The sequence below is a fragment of the Leopardus geoffroyi genome, chromosome C1 (genome assembly GCF_018350155.1).
Source record: "Leopardus geoffroyi isolate Oge1 chromosome C1, O.geoffroyi_Oge1_pat1.0, whole genome shotgun sequence".
Taxonomy (NCBI): domain Eukaryota; kingdom Metazoa; phylum Chordata; class Mammalia; order Carnivora; family Felidae; genus Leopardus; species Leopardus geoffroyi.
The window spans coordinates 85,027,055-85,043,072 of NC_059328.1; the positions used below are offsets into that span (position 1 = coordinate 85,027,055).

Sequence of the window (16,018 nt, forward strand, 5' to 3'; positions counted from 1 at the left end):
ACCAGTCCTCTCAACCTTCCTCAAAAAGTTCAACTCACCTAATACCAGTTAGAAGATTAGTTTGTCCTGTAAGACTCTGATTAAATTTCTGAAGATACAATAGGTCATGTCCATCTATTTTTCAAATTTGTTTTTGAAATTTGTTCATTTCTAATATGGATCTGTATTATTTCTCAGAATAAAGACATCAATCCTATTACTTAATGAAACTGTTTTCCCATTAAAATTGTCATTAAATTTTAGACTGAGTGCCTTTGGAATTGTCTCATCCATCCGCTTTATTTTACAGTCCAGAAAACTGAGACCAGATAATTTGAGGAACTTGTTCAAATCTTGCAGCATGCTAATTGCAGACCTGGAGCTAGAAGCTGGTCTCCTGACTCCTGAGTCTATTGTCCTTTTCATTAGCAGGTAAAAAGCCACTCGAAACTTTATTATATTTGTCTGTGTCTTTTGCTGAAAACTGCTTCTTGCTCACGTACATCAGGATCTACTCAATGTCGGAGAAGCAAGAGGCTCAAGTATGGATGGGAATCTTAGGTACGATCAGAAACAAATATTTTTGCCCACATTTCAGTAAAAATTAGAAAAATAATTTCTTTTAATGTATGAAAATTTTCCCCATGGATTTGCAGCACTTCTAGGACTGACATCAGCTGCCACAATCATGAAACAGCTGCACAGCAAAGTAATCTCCAGATGGCCACACCAAGTTGGCAAGATTCGAACTTCTTTTCCTCATGTCTTCACCATCTCATCAAAAGCCTGGATTTATTTTCATTCAAGTGAGTCTTGTTTTGTTTTGTGTTTTGTGTTTGTCTATTTGGGATGTTGGTTTTTTTTGTTTGTTTGGTTGGTTTTGGGGTTTGTTGTTGTTGTTGTTGTTGTTGTTTTTTGCTAAAGCCAAAATACACGTGAAATAGTTTCAAGATCTTTCTGGAGACCCCATAGCGCTAACCCTAGCTGTAGCAGGCAAGGTGTGTGACACCAGGGCCAAGGGAACCATCCAGATGTTTAAAACAGAGGATCTCTCCCCCAAACCCCATTATTGCCATAATGCTACACTCAGCCCACCCTGATTCAATCTTCATCCCCATCCCTAGCTCACCACTAAGACCCTTGCAGTCTAGCATCACATGGGAACTTGTTACAAGGACCTTCTTTTCATCTCCCTAGACCCGCTGAATTAGAAACCCTGGGGATGGGACTCAGCGATCTCTAAGGCCTCTAGCTGAGTCTCAATGACTCTAAGGTTTTAAAACCACCAATCTAGCCTATATCCCTTCACCTTAATTATCACCAGTAATAGGAGAAAGAAGCGTAAGGCAACAATAAGGGTTTGAAGAGACTGGAAAAAGTCTCTGTAGGGAATTCAATGAGGACTAAATAGAAGTTGAACAAACAGTTCAAAAAAACTCCAAAACTTCAAAGTTCTTAAACCTGTCCTATAGTAACAAAGACTCAATGGAATTTAGTTAAACGCAACATGCAAAAATTTTGCATCTCATCTTGCAGTTAAAAAGAAATAAAGAAGTGTGCCTGGGTGATTCAGTTGGTTAAGTGTCCGACTTCAGCTCAGGTCATGATCTCCCTGTTTGTGAGTTTGAGCCCCGCATCGGGCTCTGTGCTGACATCTCAGAGCCTGGAGCCTGCTTCGGATTCTGTGTCTTCCTCTCTCTCTACCCCTCCCCCACTCACTCTGTCTAATAAATAAAAAGAATGTAGGTAGGGAAAAGGACAAGTGTGGTGGATTTGTATTTATGTCAACTTAGCAAAATTTCTCAGAATTCCCTTTTCTACACAGGACTAGGTGAATTTGGAGCACAAAAGACATTTGCATGACATTTGAAAGGTGAAAGAGGAGAAGCAGCCATCTTCCTTTTGTGCTGGGAAGGTCAGTGCCAGGCTCAAAGCACTGATGCAACTCCTTGACATTGTATTTCTGTGCCCTTCCCTTGCATGGCACAGACCAGGAGCCGAGTGCACAAACTTCTCCAGCTCCTGATAGATCTCTCACTTCAGCTTCTGCAGATCCTGGGTCAGGTGCATGTTTAGCTCTGTGACAAAGTAAGCCAGCTTCTCTTGTAGGATATGCCCATCAGCTGAGTTAAAGGGAGTCAGGAAGGAACTAATTCAGGGCCAGAGTATCTTCAGGACCATTTTGTGTTTCTTTCCCCTCCCAACTGCCTGTTCTGAGAATTCCAGCCTCCATTACCAAACAAACAAAAGCACCATATAAGCTGTGCAATCGCAACTACATGAGGTCAAATCCTTAAGATAAATTCCTTTTATAGTATGTGTCTATGTTGACTTTTATATACCAAGGATATTGAGATAGATACAGATGATATAGATGATAGATGATATGGATACAGATGTAGATACACATATAGTATAGATATGGATGAGGATGTGGATGTGGATATGGATGAGGATGTGTTATGGATACGGACATAGGACCTAGACGTGACACAGACATAGAGACAGATAATGGTTTTCTGACCAGATCCTAACTGATACAGATTTAGGTACATGGAAATGGATGCTACTGTAACAAAAATTTTAAATGTGAGTGAGTGGCTTGAGATGGAGTGATAGGCAGAAATGGGAAGGACCTTGAGAAAAATGTTAGTGAGAGCCTAAACAACTTGGAAGAGACTGCTAATGAGAGCCTGATGTGCTCTAACAAGGGTTTAAAAGACAGTGAGTGAATGGGTAAATAAACTGTGGTATATCCAGACAATTGAATACTATTCCACACCAAAAAGAAATGAGCTATCAGGCCATGAAAAGACATGGAGGAAACTTAAATTCATGTCACCAAGTGAAAGAAGCCAGTCCAGGGGCGCCTGGGTAGCACAGTCGGTTAAGCGTCCGACTTCAGCCAGGTCACGATCTCGCAGTCCGGGAGTTCGAGCCCCGCGTCGGGCTCTGGGCTGATGGCTCAGAGCCTGGATCCTGTTTCCGATTCTGTGTCTCCCTCTCTCTCTGCCCCTCCCCCGTTCATGCTCTGTCTCTCTCTGTCCCAAAAATAAATAAACGTTGAAAAAAAAATTAAAAAAAGAAAAAAAAAAAAAAAAGAAAGAAGCCAGTCTGAAAAGTCTATGTAGTGTGTAATTACAGCCATATGACACTCTAGAAAAAGCAAAACTATGGAGACAGTAAAAAGGTCAGTGGTTGCCACAGGTTAGGGAGGGATGAATAGACGGAGCAGAGAGAATTTTCAAGGCAGTGAAATTACACTCATGATACTATAATGGTGGCTACATGTCATTATACATTTGACAAAACCTATAGAATAGACAACACCAAGAGTGAACCCTAATGTAAACTATGAACTTAAGGTGGTAATGTGTCACTGTAGGTTCATTAACTGTAAAAAAAAATACACCACTGCAGTGGAGGATGTTGATAGTGGGGAAGCTGTGTTTGTGTGAGGTTGGGGTAGCTGGGAACTCTATTTTCTGCTCAATTTTGTTGTGAACCTAAAATTGTTCCAAAAACTAACGTCTATTTTAGGGGCACCTGAGTGGCTCAGTCGGTTAATCATCTGAATCTTGATTTTGGCTCAGGTCACAATCTCACAGTTCGTGAGTCAAGCCCCACACTGGGCTCTGTGCTGACAACGCAGAGCCCACTTGGAATTCTCTCTCTCCTCCTCTCTCTGCCCCTTACCCCATGCACATGCCCACACACACTCTCTCTCTTTCTCTCTCTCAAAATGAATAAACTTTTATTTTATTTTTTTTTTTAATTTTTTTTTTCAACGTTTATTTATTTTTGGGACAGAGAGAGACAGAGCATGAACGGGGGAGGGGCAGAGAGAGAGGGAGACACAGAATCGGAAACAGGATCCAGGCTCTGAGCCATCAGCCCAGAGCCCGACGCGGGGCTCGAACTCCCGGACTGCGAGATCGTGACCTGGCTGAAGTCGGACGCTTAACCGACTGCGCCACCCAGGCGCCCCAAAATGAATAAACTTTTAAAAAGAAAACAAAAAAGTCTATTTTTAAAAGAAAAAAAAAGAAAATGTAAGACATGGTATTGAGAGCTTAAGGAAAGAGTGTCCTTGTTATGTAGTGGCAGAAACGTTAGTAGTAGAAAATGCATCTAATGAGCTAGATGATCTAGGTAAGGAGATTCCCAGCATTGTGCTATGAGTGCCACCTGGTTTTCTTCTGCTCCTTATAGTAAGATGTAGGAGGACAGATGAGCTGAACAAAAGCACTGACATGTAAAGAAGCCAAGACTTGCTGAGTTCAAAAATGAAACTCTCCCATTCACAGCCCTTCCAAGATTCTCAAATTAAGAAATGACTTCAAGACAAAGATCAAATCCAGTGGAGAACCATTAGATCCTTTCTTAAGGCCTCAGAAGTATCTAAGGCAGTACCTGGAAAAATTACTCAGTCAGACAAAAAAAAGGTCCCCTAAGGTCTAAGACTAAGAAGCACAAATTTGCTCCTTTAAACAAAAGCCCCTCGGAGATTCTTAAAGGTGATGTCTCAGTAAAAATGTGACATGACTAGAGCCATTTTAAAATAAAGTCGGAGGAGCTATGGTAGAAAAACTGCCGTATCCATCTTTGTTTGAACTGGGCCAAAACCTGTGAACCAGGCAAAATGGCAATTGTTTTAAGCAATTGTTTGAGAAGTCAGCAGAACGGACATCCTGATCACAAGACTGATGGTTGTGGACTTTCTGAAGATAGAATCACTAGTCAGTAGATGCATAACTCAGAGTAGCTTAGCTTATTAACACACATAGAAAACACTTTTTTCTCTTCTTAACTGCTGTAGCTCTGCCTGAACCTGCTCCCTTTTCCTCATAAAAACCCCCTTGCCTTCACCCTGTAAGCAGTATCTACTTGAATCTGTGTTCTCTGAATTGCAATTCTTTCATCCTAAATAGACACTCACTTGCCTGTCATTGTGGTTTATCTTTATCTTCTGGTTGACCATGTCTCAGTAACCTTGTAGGAAGATCAAGGTGAAGAGGGGCCTATCTTGAAAGATGTGTTTGTGTAGCTTTAATCTAATAGACTGGATTATATAAATCAATTCATTAAAAAAAAACCCACAAAACTTTAAAAAATTGTATCTTCTTGGATTTAAAGGAATAAAGGCAGTATAGAATGAGAGGCCTCCGAATCCCCAAACACTATGAGCTAGAAGCAGTTTGAAAAAAACCACTCAGTTGCAAATGCTAATCATTTCTTATGAAAAAGGAAGACTCAGAAAGTAAAATCAGGAGCCCATAGAGCAGAGGCAACAGCCTTGGAGAATCTCTCCAGGCAACAGAGTTGAGCCCTAATCAAGGAACTGGCAACATGCGACTAGCTGGTACCTCCCAAGTTAAAGTGATTCAGGTCTAGCATTTCCATAGACCACTGACCACTGTGTGATGCCTATTTTCTCCCCTTTTTAAAGAGTGTGGATTGCTACTAGCCTATGCCTTTCCCATAATTGTTGGATACTGGGCATTAGAGGGGACAGAAAACTTGTATCCTTCGTTCAAAGGTCTTCAGATCTCAAGGAACATTATTAAGGACCTATATCCAGATCCGACTCAAATGATGCAGTTTTGGAATTTGAGCTGATACTGTAAAAGCATGAGATTCAGGGGTCTTGTGGAAGGGGATCAGTATATTTTTTGAATGGGAGAGACATAAACCATTGGTAACCAGTCTCAAGAATAGCCTCTAATGATCCTCACCTTCATGTATTCCATGCCTTGCATAGTCCCCCGCCTTAAACTGAATCATGTCTGCCTCTGTGTGACCAGTACAATATGGCAGAAGTACCAGTACAATATGGCCAGTACAATATGGCAGACTGCTAAGACTAGATCATAAAAAGCATTTCAGCTTCTCTCAGTTCATTCACTCTGGGGGAAGCCAGGCATCACACAGTAGGAGACCAGAAAGCACCACCCCAAAACATGCTTCTTTAGCATAAGGATTGTTTTGAGAAACAGTAAACAAAAGAGAAGCTCTGAAAACAGAAGTTACCCTTTTGTAAGATTTATACAGAAAATCTCCATTTGTAGAGATGTCTCCCTATTTGCAACCAGGAAGAGGATTATTTGAAATCACACTCTTATCCATGGAGAAGACACTTAAGTCTGCATAATAAACCTTACGCTTATTTACTGTACTTTTCCTATTCATCTTCCCATAACTGGCCTCCCCCAAACCTTTGTTCTGTTCAAGCTGAAGATGGTATTTAAACCCAGATTCTAGGGGCATCTGGGGGGCTCAGTCAGTTGAGTGTCTGACTTTGGCTCAGGTCATGATGTCACTGTTTGTGAGGCCGGGCCCCACATCAGGCTGTGCACTAACAGTGCAGAGCCCGCTTGGGATTCCCTCTCTCTCTCTGCCCCTCCCCTGCTTTCTCTCTCTCTCTCTCTCTCTCTCTCTCTCTCTCTCTCTCAAAATAAATAAATAGAAAAGCCTAAGCCCAAATTCTAGCCACCCCTTTGAATTACTTATCCCCCAATTTTTCCATGTATATATGAGATACACATGTTAATAAACTTCTGTGTGTTTTTCTCTTCTAATCTGTCTTTTGTTGCAGGGGTCCCAGCGGAGAACCTAAAAAGGCAGAAGAAAAAAAGATTTTTCCTCCCCTACAATTCCATGAGGAAACTCAAACAGCCCCATGAAGAGGCCCATGAGGAGAGGAACTGAATTGCCCAGTCAATAGCTATATGAGTAAACCACCTTGGAAGTGGACCTTCCAGCCCCTGCTAAGTCTACAGATAATGGGAGCCACAGCTGACATCTGACTGCAATATTGTGAGATGCCCCTAAAATCTTGACCCACAAAACAATGAAAATACATGAAGGTGAGGATCATTAGAGACTAATGGTGAGGTGGCACCAGCAGGAAGTCTAGCATCTTCTTTGTTTTTTAAGTTTATTTATTTATTTTGAGAGAGACAGAGACAGTGCAAGCAGAGGAGGGGCAGAGAGTGAGGGCAAGAGAGAGAATCCAAAGTACACTCCATGCTGCCAGCACAGAGCCCAATGTGGGGCTTGAACTCACGAGACTGTGAGATCATGACCTGAACTGAAACCAAAAGTCAGACACTTAACCAACTGAGCCACCCAGGAGCCCCTAGCATCTTCTAAAACTGGCATCCCATCCTAATCCTGAATTGTCTGAGAATTCCAAGGGCTTTCACAATTCAATTCAAGGGTCATTTTTTTGCCCTAAATACTAAGAGAAGGAGAGAATGAAAAGCCCATCAATCCACCTAGCACCATAGCTGGGGTCACTGTCAGAGTTCCTGCACTAGCTAAAAGACAACTATCCACTGCGGAGGTGGCATCCATACTGGACCAGATCACAGTCATGGCCACAGGGCTTCCCTACACTTGCATTTCAAGGTGGGTTTTTTTTTATTCTTTTGTGTTTTTGTTTTTGTTTTTGTTTTAATTCTCAAATGCTTAGCCATTGTGCCCAGAACACAACCTCATGGCAGGGCAGCTAGATCCAAAAGGGCACCCACCACATCTCCCCTCCTTTAACTCTTGGTCCATGTATTGAACCCAGATCACTGGCCATTTGGCCCTTACCTAGAGGTGATGCTAATAGGACTTTCCCTAAAGTAAATATTAAGTGTGTCAAGACATGTAAAGAATATACACTCTGTGGTGCATAGCAGGTTCTCACTAATTGTTATTATCAATATTATTTTACATTTGAGAACACACATCAAGTGGTGGAAATCTTCTCAGAGATACAGACTAAGCATATTACGGTTCACAAAATAATTTCTAGCTCTTAATAGCGTCTTAGAAATAACATTTGGTCATTCTCTCTTTCCCACAGCAAAAACAGAGCACTGTCAAGAGGCAAATCTTCAGCCTAGGTAGTCATTAAAAGTGAGAACGGATGAGTCAGGATTTCCAATCCTAACAAAGCTATATGTGTTATAAATAGTTCTTTTATAATAGAGTGAGCAAGTCAGGGCAAGGCAACATTAGTGAAGAAAAACTAAAAAGAGAAATGGTTATTTAAAAAAAAGTTCTGGGGGTATAGAATGAGGAATAGGACCACTTTATGAAGAATAAAGTATGATTAATACACTACATGTGTTTTCTGTGCTGATACTTCAACATACAAATCCTTGTATGACCTGTCTTCCAACCTTCACTCAAGTTCTGCCCATTGGTGTACATCAATGAAACTCCTAAAGACAGTGTCATAGGGCGCCGAGTACTTCTGCCATTTAGAACCATGAGAGGACCTGGGATGGGGCAAGTTTACTCAGAGAAATCTTGACAAGTGACCATTCAGGGCTGCCATGCTACACTCCACATGCTGCCTTTGAAGCAAGCCTATTTCTTTTTAAATCACCCTCTCAGGAGGCAGTAATGACTTTAACAAAGGGACTTCCTGAGGATTAGCTATTTGGAGGCAGGGAGAAGTTTCCAAACTATCAGTTCCCTCTCCTCCTCAGGAAATGCCAGGCCCTTTGACAGCAATTACTTCTTTTTTTAAGTTTATTTATTTATTTTGAGAGAGACAAAAACAGTGTGAGAGGGGGGAAGGTCAGAAAGAGATGGGGAGAAAGGGAGAGTGAGAGAATTCCAAGCAGGTTCCGCACTGTCAACATGGAGCCCAATGGAGGGCTCGATCCCACAAACCACAAGATCACAACCTGAACCAAAATCAAGAGTCAGATGTTCCACCGACTGAGCCACCCAGCCCCCGCCCCCCCCCAACCCCGATAGCTATTACTTAAGCTAATTAACCCCAACTTCCCACTTTTATCCGTGTGCTGAAACCGTAGTTTAACTAAAACTAGTATTCCAAATTCTTCCCCTCTGCCTCCCAAGTCAATTCTGCATCACATAGACAGCAGTATTTAGGGCTAAGAAAACTTGATCTAAATCATCACTTCTCTTTTTAAGAATGTATTTTCCTTCATTGGGCCTCTTTAAGGGGCACAGCATGACAGTTTTCTTTATAATGTTTCACCAGGTTTCAGTAATGAAACTGCCTTGGTAACGAAGAAAGTAATACTATAATCAAGTGTGACTGTGGGTGTCTGCCAGTCACACAGAAACAAAGAAGAAAGCTCTGGAAAAGAACATGAAAGTTAATGAGTTTGCTCTGCAGGTAGTTTGCCTGTGTTCCCCTAGTCCTTTGCTGTGAGGACACTGTCCTGACTGTGTCCTGGGTGCCGGCACCTGTCCTTCTGTCCTCTCCCCTGTGGCTCCTGCAGTGGGCCTCACTTCAGCTCATGTGTTTGAGGTTGTCTGTCCTTCCACTCTGGCTGCAGCAACTCACCAGCTACAAAGTAGGGATGATTGACAAACAATAGAAGGACCCATGTTTCAGAAGGCGTTTTAAATTCCAGGGAAATATATCTGTGAGCTCTAAAGGAAATGCTGGGTGGCCGCACCTGATGAGCAACTAATCAACACTCTCGATGTCGTCATTAGAGCGTGTCCTCTTAGTAACAGGATTGGAATAACTAGACTCCCTGGAACCAGAGGGTCAGATCCAGGCAAAATTAGCTCAGCTTCTCATCAGGGTAATGACTGTAATCTTTTGCATTCCCTACAGTGCTTTATGGTTGGGGATCTTGGGGAGAGCTTGCTAACAATTAATCTCAGCAGAGGCCTGTGGGCTTCAGGATGGACAATAATATTCATCTACTCCTTAAAAAAAAATTTCTTTAATGTTTATTTTTGAGAGGGAGAGAGCATGCGAGCAGGGGAGGGACAGAGAGAGAGGGAAACACAGAATCCGAAGCAGGCTCCAGGCTCTGAGCTGTCAGCACAGAGCCCTATGCGGGGCTTAAACTCACAAGCTGTGAGACCATGACCTGAGCCAAAGTCAGATGCTTAACCGACTGAACCACCCAGGCACCCCAACATTCATTTACTTCTTACTGGTCTATGGTGTGCTCTCACATGGGGCTGCCTGCAAGGACCATGTCTATCAAACCACAATATTACCAGTAGTATTACACCTTTGAATAAATATTTCTATCAAGGACTCAGTGATCCATGTGGAGTCCAAAAGTGGAGAATCACATGGCAAAGCTGTCTGTAAACAGTGCATTCAGCAAGAGTGGGACAAGTACAATACCTTGCCACCAACTATCCATCAGTCCCCGTTAAGGGCTTGAATCCAAACACCCAGAAACTGAGTGTGAAACAGACCTGTTTTCTATGAAATGTACTATAAGCAGAATACTATTTTTGCTCCAGATGATATTTCTGAGAATACAAGAAAAAGAGAGAAAGAAAAGATAGGCAAAACAACAAGAATAATTCCACAAATATGATGAAGATGAGTTTTCTCAAGAAAGTTTATAATCAGTAGTTTTCATTTTGCCCAGAGAAGAGACAGAGTCATAAAAGCACAAGATTTTAGAGCAGGAAGGTATCTTGGATATATATAGACTAATTTTCTTATTTTATAAGAAAAAAATAATGTAAACTAACTTTTCCCCTCAAGCAATTAAGAATAGGTTTCCAGGGGTGCTTGGGTGGCTCAGTCAGTTAAGCATCTGCTCTTGATTTTGGCTCAGGTCATGATCTCATGGTTCATGAGTTCAAGCCCCATCTCCCTTGGGATCCTCTCTCTCTCCCTCTCTCTCTCTGCCCCTCCCCCTCTCACTTCCTTCCCCCCCCCACCCTCAAAAATAAATAAATAAACTAAAAATATATTTTTTTTAAAAAGAATATGTTTCCCTTGAAGGGGAAAGAGCCAGGTAGAGCCAGGGCATAAGGCACTGCCTGAGGAGGGGAGGTTCTCTGTGGGATTCTCCATAACCAAATTGCACACAAGGATCAAAATGCTGAAAGGGAAAATAAGAATGCCAGAAGGACAGATAGAAGGAAACACCAATGTACTGCCCACATTCTCCTAGACTTTCCTTGAACCCACCCTGAACTGCAAGCAAAAATGAGGATCTCGAGTCTAAAATGAATGCAACAAATTACAATCCAATGTCAAATAAAACTGCCACATGCATTTCTGGGAAGCCTTGACAGTACTCCTATAAAATGTGGCAATAAGCACATGTCTTCTGCCAAATATAGACCTTTGCTCTATGTTCCCTACTAATAATGTTAAATAAGACATGAATGAATAGAGATAATTAATGAAACCAGGAAGCAAGGTCCTACAAGCTCTTCCATTTGAACTTAGGATAGTAAAATACATAATTAAAAATATGTACTTTTGACAATTAAAGAGTGCCATTTGCCAAACTCTCTAACAATGCTATAGTCTCACACTGCTTCTAAAAATTCCTTTCACAGTTGCTACTATAGAAGTTTACGTTCTGCACTATTCTTAGCTCCCAGCTAGGTCTCCAGCAGTTGGAGAATTCCGGGGAGTCCTCAATGCCAAATTCCAAGCCATGAAGCTCATACCACCACTTTAAACTTCTCTTTTTAGAGCAAATGCATGACTTTAGGTTTTAGTTATCAAAAAAATGTTGCTTTTAAATATAATGTAGACTAAAACAAAGATTTTTCTATAGCAAACTTTTAAAATAACAATTTCAATGAAAACTTATGACAAGGGTAGCCATGGGGGTGTAAATAAAAAAAAAAAAATATATATATATATATATATATATATATATATATATATATATATATATAATAAACGTGATTTTTTTAAATAAGCATCAGACTTGGGGCACCTGGGTGGCTCAGTCGGTTGGGCATCCGACTTCGGCTCAGGTCATGACCTCGCGGTTTGTGAGTTTGAGCCCTACATCGGGCTCTGTACTGACAGCTCGGAGCCTGGAGCCTGCTTCGGATTCTGTGTCTCCCCCTCTCTCTGCCCCTCCCCTGCTCATGCTCAGTCTCTCTCTATCTCTCAATAATGAATAAATGTTAAAAAAAAACATTTTTTTAAATAAGCATCAGACTTAATATATGGCTCTAGTACCAAACTTTCAAAGAAAATTGATATTTCACATAGTAGAGCAATTTGATCAATAAATTTAACAGGTGATACTGAATGCATTTCTCAATCTCTCAGAGTAATTCATTAATCACATATTTATTGAGCACCTACTATGAGCCAGCACCTAATGGTTGTGGATGAAACAAAAATCCCAGACTCTGTGGAGCTTACATTCTAGTGGAAAGAAACAGAAACAAAAATAAACATTAGAAAAAAAAACAGAAATTATGTAGTGTATTAGAAGGGGTAAACACCATGCAAAAACAGAACAGGTAAGAAGATCAGGGCAGAGATACTATACAATTTTAAATAGTGTGGCCTAGAGTACCTCATTCAGAAGGTGATGTTCAAAAAGGCTTACAGCAGGTGAAGGAGCTAGTCTTGTATGTATACAGTGGAAGAGATTTCCAGGAAGTGGCCTGTGCGAAGGCCCTGAGGTGGAGCACATTGGCTTGTGTGAGGAGGAGAGAAAGTATAATAGAAGATGAGGTCAGAGATTAATAGAGGCCCAGTTCATACAGGAATTTGTAGGCCATTGTTAGTATTTTGGCTTTTATACTGAGACTTTGATGCAGAGGAATGACATGACCTGACTCAAGCTTTATAAGGATCTGTTCTTGTTGAAACAAATGGTAAAGAGCAAGGATGGAACCAGGGAGACCAGTTAGGGGTGAGAGACAATAGTAAGCTTTCACCAGGGTGCTAATAGTGGAAATGATGAGAATTGATCAGATAAAGCATTCTGTTTAAAGGTAGAGCAAATGAGATTTTCTGACTAATTGGATGTGGGGCAAGAGAGAAAGAGAAGATGAGGTATAACTCTAGGAACTTGACTCTGAGCAGTTAAAAGGGTGGGTACTGCCACCAACCAAGATGGAGACAAATGGAGAATTCCTGCAGGGGTGAAGATCAGATGCTCCACTTTGGATATATTGTTGAAGATGCTATTTAGCTCTTCTGGTGGAGATTTCAAGAAGGAAGTGAATAAAGGCAACTGCTTCAAAGAATTTCACTGCAAAAGAAAGCCAAGAAATGGGTGGTGACTAGCAGGGATGGTAGAGACATTAGAAAGCTTTGGTTTTCATTATTTAAGATGCAGAATAGTATATTTGTATATGATAATAAAGTTCCAAGAAAGCGAGGGGCACCTGGGTGTCTAGGTTGGTTAAGCAAATGACTTCAGCTCAGGTCATGATCTCATCGTTTGTGGGTTCGAGCCCCACATTGGGCTCTGTCAGCTCAAAGCCTGGAGCCTGCTTGGGATTCTGTGTCTTCCTCTCTCTCTCTGCCCCTCCCCCACTCATGCTCTGTCTCTGTCTCTCTCTGTCTCTCTCTCTCTCTCAAAAATAAAATAAACATTACAAAAAATTTTAATAGTTCCAAGAAAGTAAAAAATTGATGAAGTAGGAGAGAGAGGGGAGAATTGACTTTTAGTAGGCAGGAAAGGGTGGGATCCAACACTCAAGTGGAAGCATTAGCTTCCTCACTAAGGTGAGACCATAGAAACAAGTGTTGATGGTGGGGCTAATGGATGCAGATGGAGCATTATCTTTCAGTTGTGATTGAGGATGATGGAGGAGGTATTTGAAGATTGAGGAGAGATGTGAAAAAAAACTAACAATGTGGGAAAGTCAAGAGAATCAAGAAACGTAATTTTCAGGCAGCATTCGGGATAAAGCAGAAAGCACTGGAGGCTCACTTCAAGTAGGTAGTCACTAATTTATAGTGGAATAAATTTGGGAAAATCAGGGGTGCCTGGGTGGCTCAGTCAGTTGAGCATCTGACTTTGGCTCAGGTCATGATACCATGGTTTGTGAATTCGAGCCCCACCGTCCAACTTCGGCTCAGGTCATGGTCTCATGGCTTGTGAGTTCAAGCCCCACCATCAGGCTAGCCGCTGGCAGCACAGAGCCTACTTCAGATCCTCTGTCTCCCGCTCTCTCTCTGCCCCTCCCCCATTCATGCTCACTCTCTCTCTCTCTCTCAAATATAAATAAACATTTTTAAAAATTGGACAAATTATACAGTCAGGCAAGATTGTCTGTTTTCCTCTCGTTCTTCTCAGATTCATTGGTGTGGGTATGTAGTAGACAGAATTGGTGGCTTGAGCAAGGAAGAACACTGAAGCCAAAAACAGGCAAAGGAATTGGGGGTGTATGCAACGGAGCAATTACACTGACTGCGAATGGAATTTAAACTTGGTCAAGATAGAAAAGGGGAGGCACCTGAGTGGCTCAGTTGGTTAAGTGCCCGACTCTTGGTTTCAGCTCAGGTCATGATCTAATAGTTCACGAGTTCAAGCACCAAGTCGGGCTCTGCAGTGACAGCGCCCAGCCTACTTGGAATTCTCTCTGCCTCTCTCTCTCTCTCCCATTCTCTCTCTCTCTCTCTCAATAAAATAAACATTTTTTTAAAAAGTAAAATTATAAAATAAAAAGACAGAAAAGACATCAGGAGGGTGACAGTGACAAGGAAGTAGGATCAATGGGTTTGGAGATCTGGGTGGGATCAAATGATTGGAATCATGATTCTAGAATGAGTGAGCTAGAAGATAGAAAGTGATAATCATGGAGTAGGAAGAGATGAAGATACTGCAATTATAAGTAATGACAAAATTCGGAGTAACATCTTTTTATTTGCCCCAGGACAATCACTACAGAGAAGAAAAATAGAACGTGACCAGAGGAAAATGAAGGGGGGGTTAAACACACAACTGTTGAAAGAATCAAAGCTTTTCAGAAGGGACTGCTACACTGCCTCCTTGGGAATTTTGTGGGTGTGGAGAAAACAGTAAGCAGCAGCAGCCAGTGTGAGAAAAGGACTCTGGGAAGACTTCATTTTCACAAACAACTATCTGCAATTATTTCACCAATTCGAAGCTCATTTGAGTTCTAACACTCCCCTTGTAATGTGCACTTAGCACATTAGTCATCTACACCTCAGTATAAATTCTGATAATTGGAGTGTTCTAATATTCTCCTGCCTCTGAACTTAGATTTGAGCAAGTGGAAGTTCTGAGTAGAAAAATTGAACACATGGAATAAGAAGCCTTGAGTGATATTCACATCAGCATTATTCATAAGAGCTAAAAAGAAAACAACCCAAGCGTCCATCAACTGATGAATAGATATATACAATGTGGTATATCCAAATTGTGGGATATTATATGGCCACAAAAAGATCTGAAGTCCCGATATATGATACAACATGGATGAGCCTTAAAAACATTACACTGAGGAGCGCCTGGGAGGCTCCATCTGTTAAGCAGCCCACTTCAGCTCAGGTCATGATCTCACGGTCCGTGAGTTCAGGCCCCATGTTGGGCTCTGTGCTGACAGCTCAGAGCCTGGAGGCTGCTTTGGATTCTGTGTCTCCTTCTCTCTCTGTACTTCCCCCACTCAGTCGCTTGCTCTCTCTCTCTCTCTCCCAAAAGTAAACAAACATTGTGCTCGCTTCAGCAACACATATACTAAAACTGGAACGATACAGAGAAGATTAGCATGGCCCCCGCGCAAGGATGACTCGCGAATTCGTGAATCGTTCCATATTTTTGAGAAACGGGAACACTCTTGCACTGTCGATGGGAATGCAAACTGGTGCAGCCACTCTGGAAAACAGTGTGGAGGTTCCTCAAAAAATTAAAAATAGATCTACCCTATGACCCAGCAATAGCACTGCTAGGAATTTACCCAAGGGATACAGGAATACTGATGCATAGGGGCACTTGTACCCCAATGTTTATAGCAGCACTCTCAACAATAGCCAAATTATGGAAAGAGCCTAAATGTCCATCAACTGATGAATGGATAAAGAAATTGTGGTTTATATACACAAGGGAGTACTACGTGGCAATGAGAAAGAATGAAATATGGCCCTTTGTAGCAATGTGGACGGAACTGGAGAGTGTTATGCTGAGTGAAATAAGCCATACAGAGAAAGACAGATACCATATGGTTTCACTCTTATGTGGATCCTGAGAAACTTAACAGAAACCCATGGGGGAGGGGAAGGAAAAAAAAAAAGAGGTTAGAGTGGGAGAGAGCCAAAGCATAAGAGACTGTTAAAAACTGAGAA

The 16,018-nt window shown here is 41.6% G+C and overlaps 1 non-coding gene across 1 annotated transcript; it reads left to right on the forward strand.

Annotated features, from left to right (window-relative positions):
* Positions 1 to 15,389: 15,389 nt before the first annotated feature.
* On the forward strand, positions 15,390 to 15,496 carry LOC123600112. Its single transcript, XR_006713492.1, has one exon. It is a non-coding gene; the product is annotated as a U6 spliceosomal RNA (small nuclear RNA).
* Positions 15,497 to 16,018: the final 522 nt, after the last annotated feature.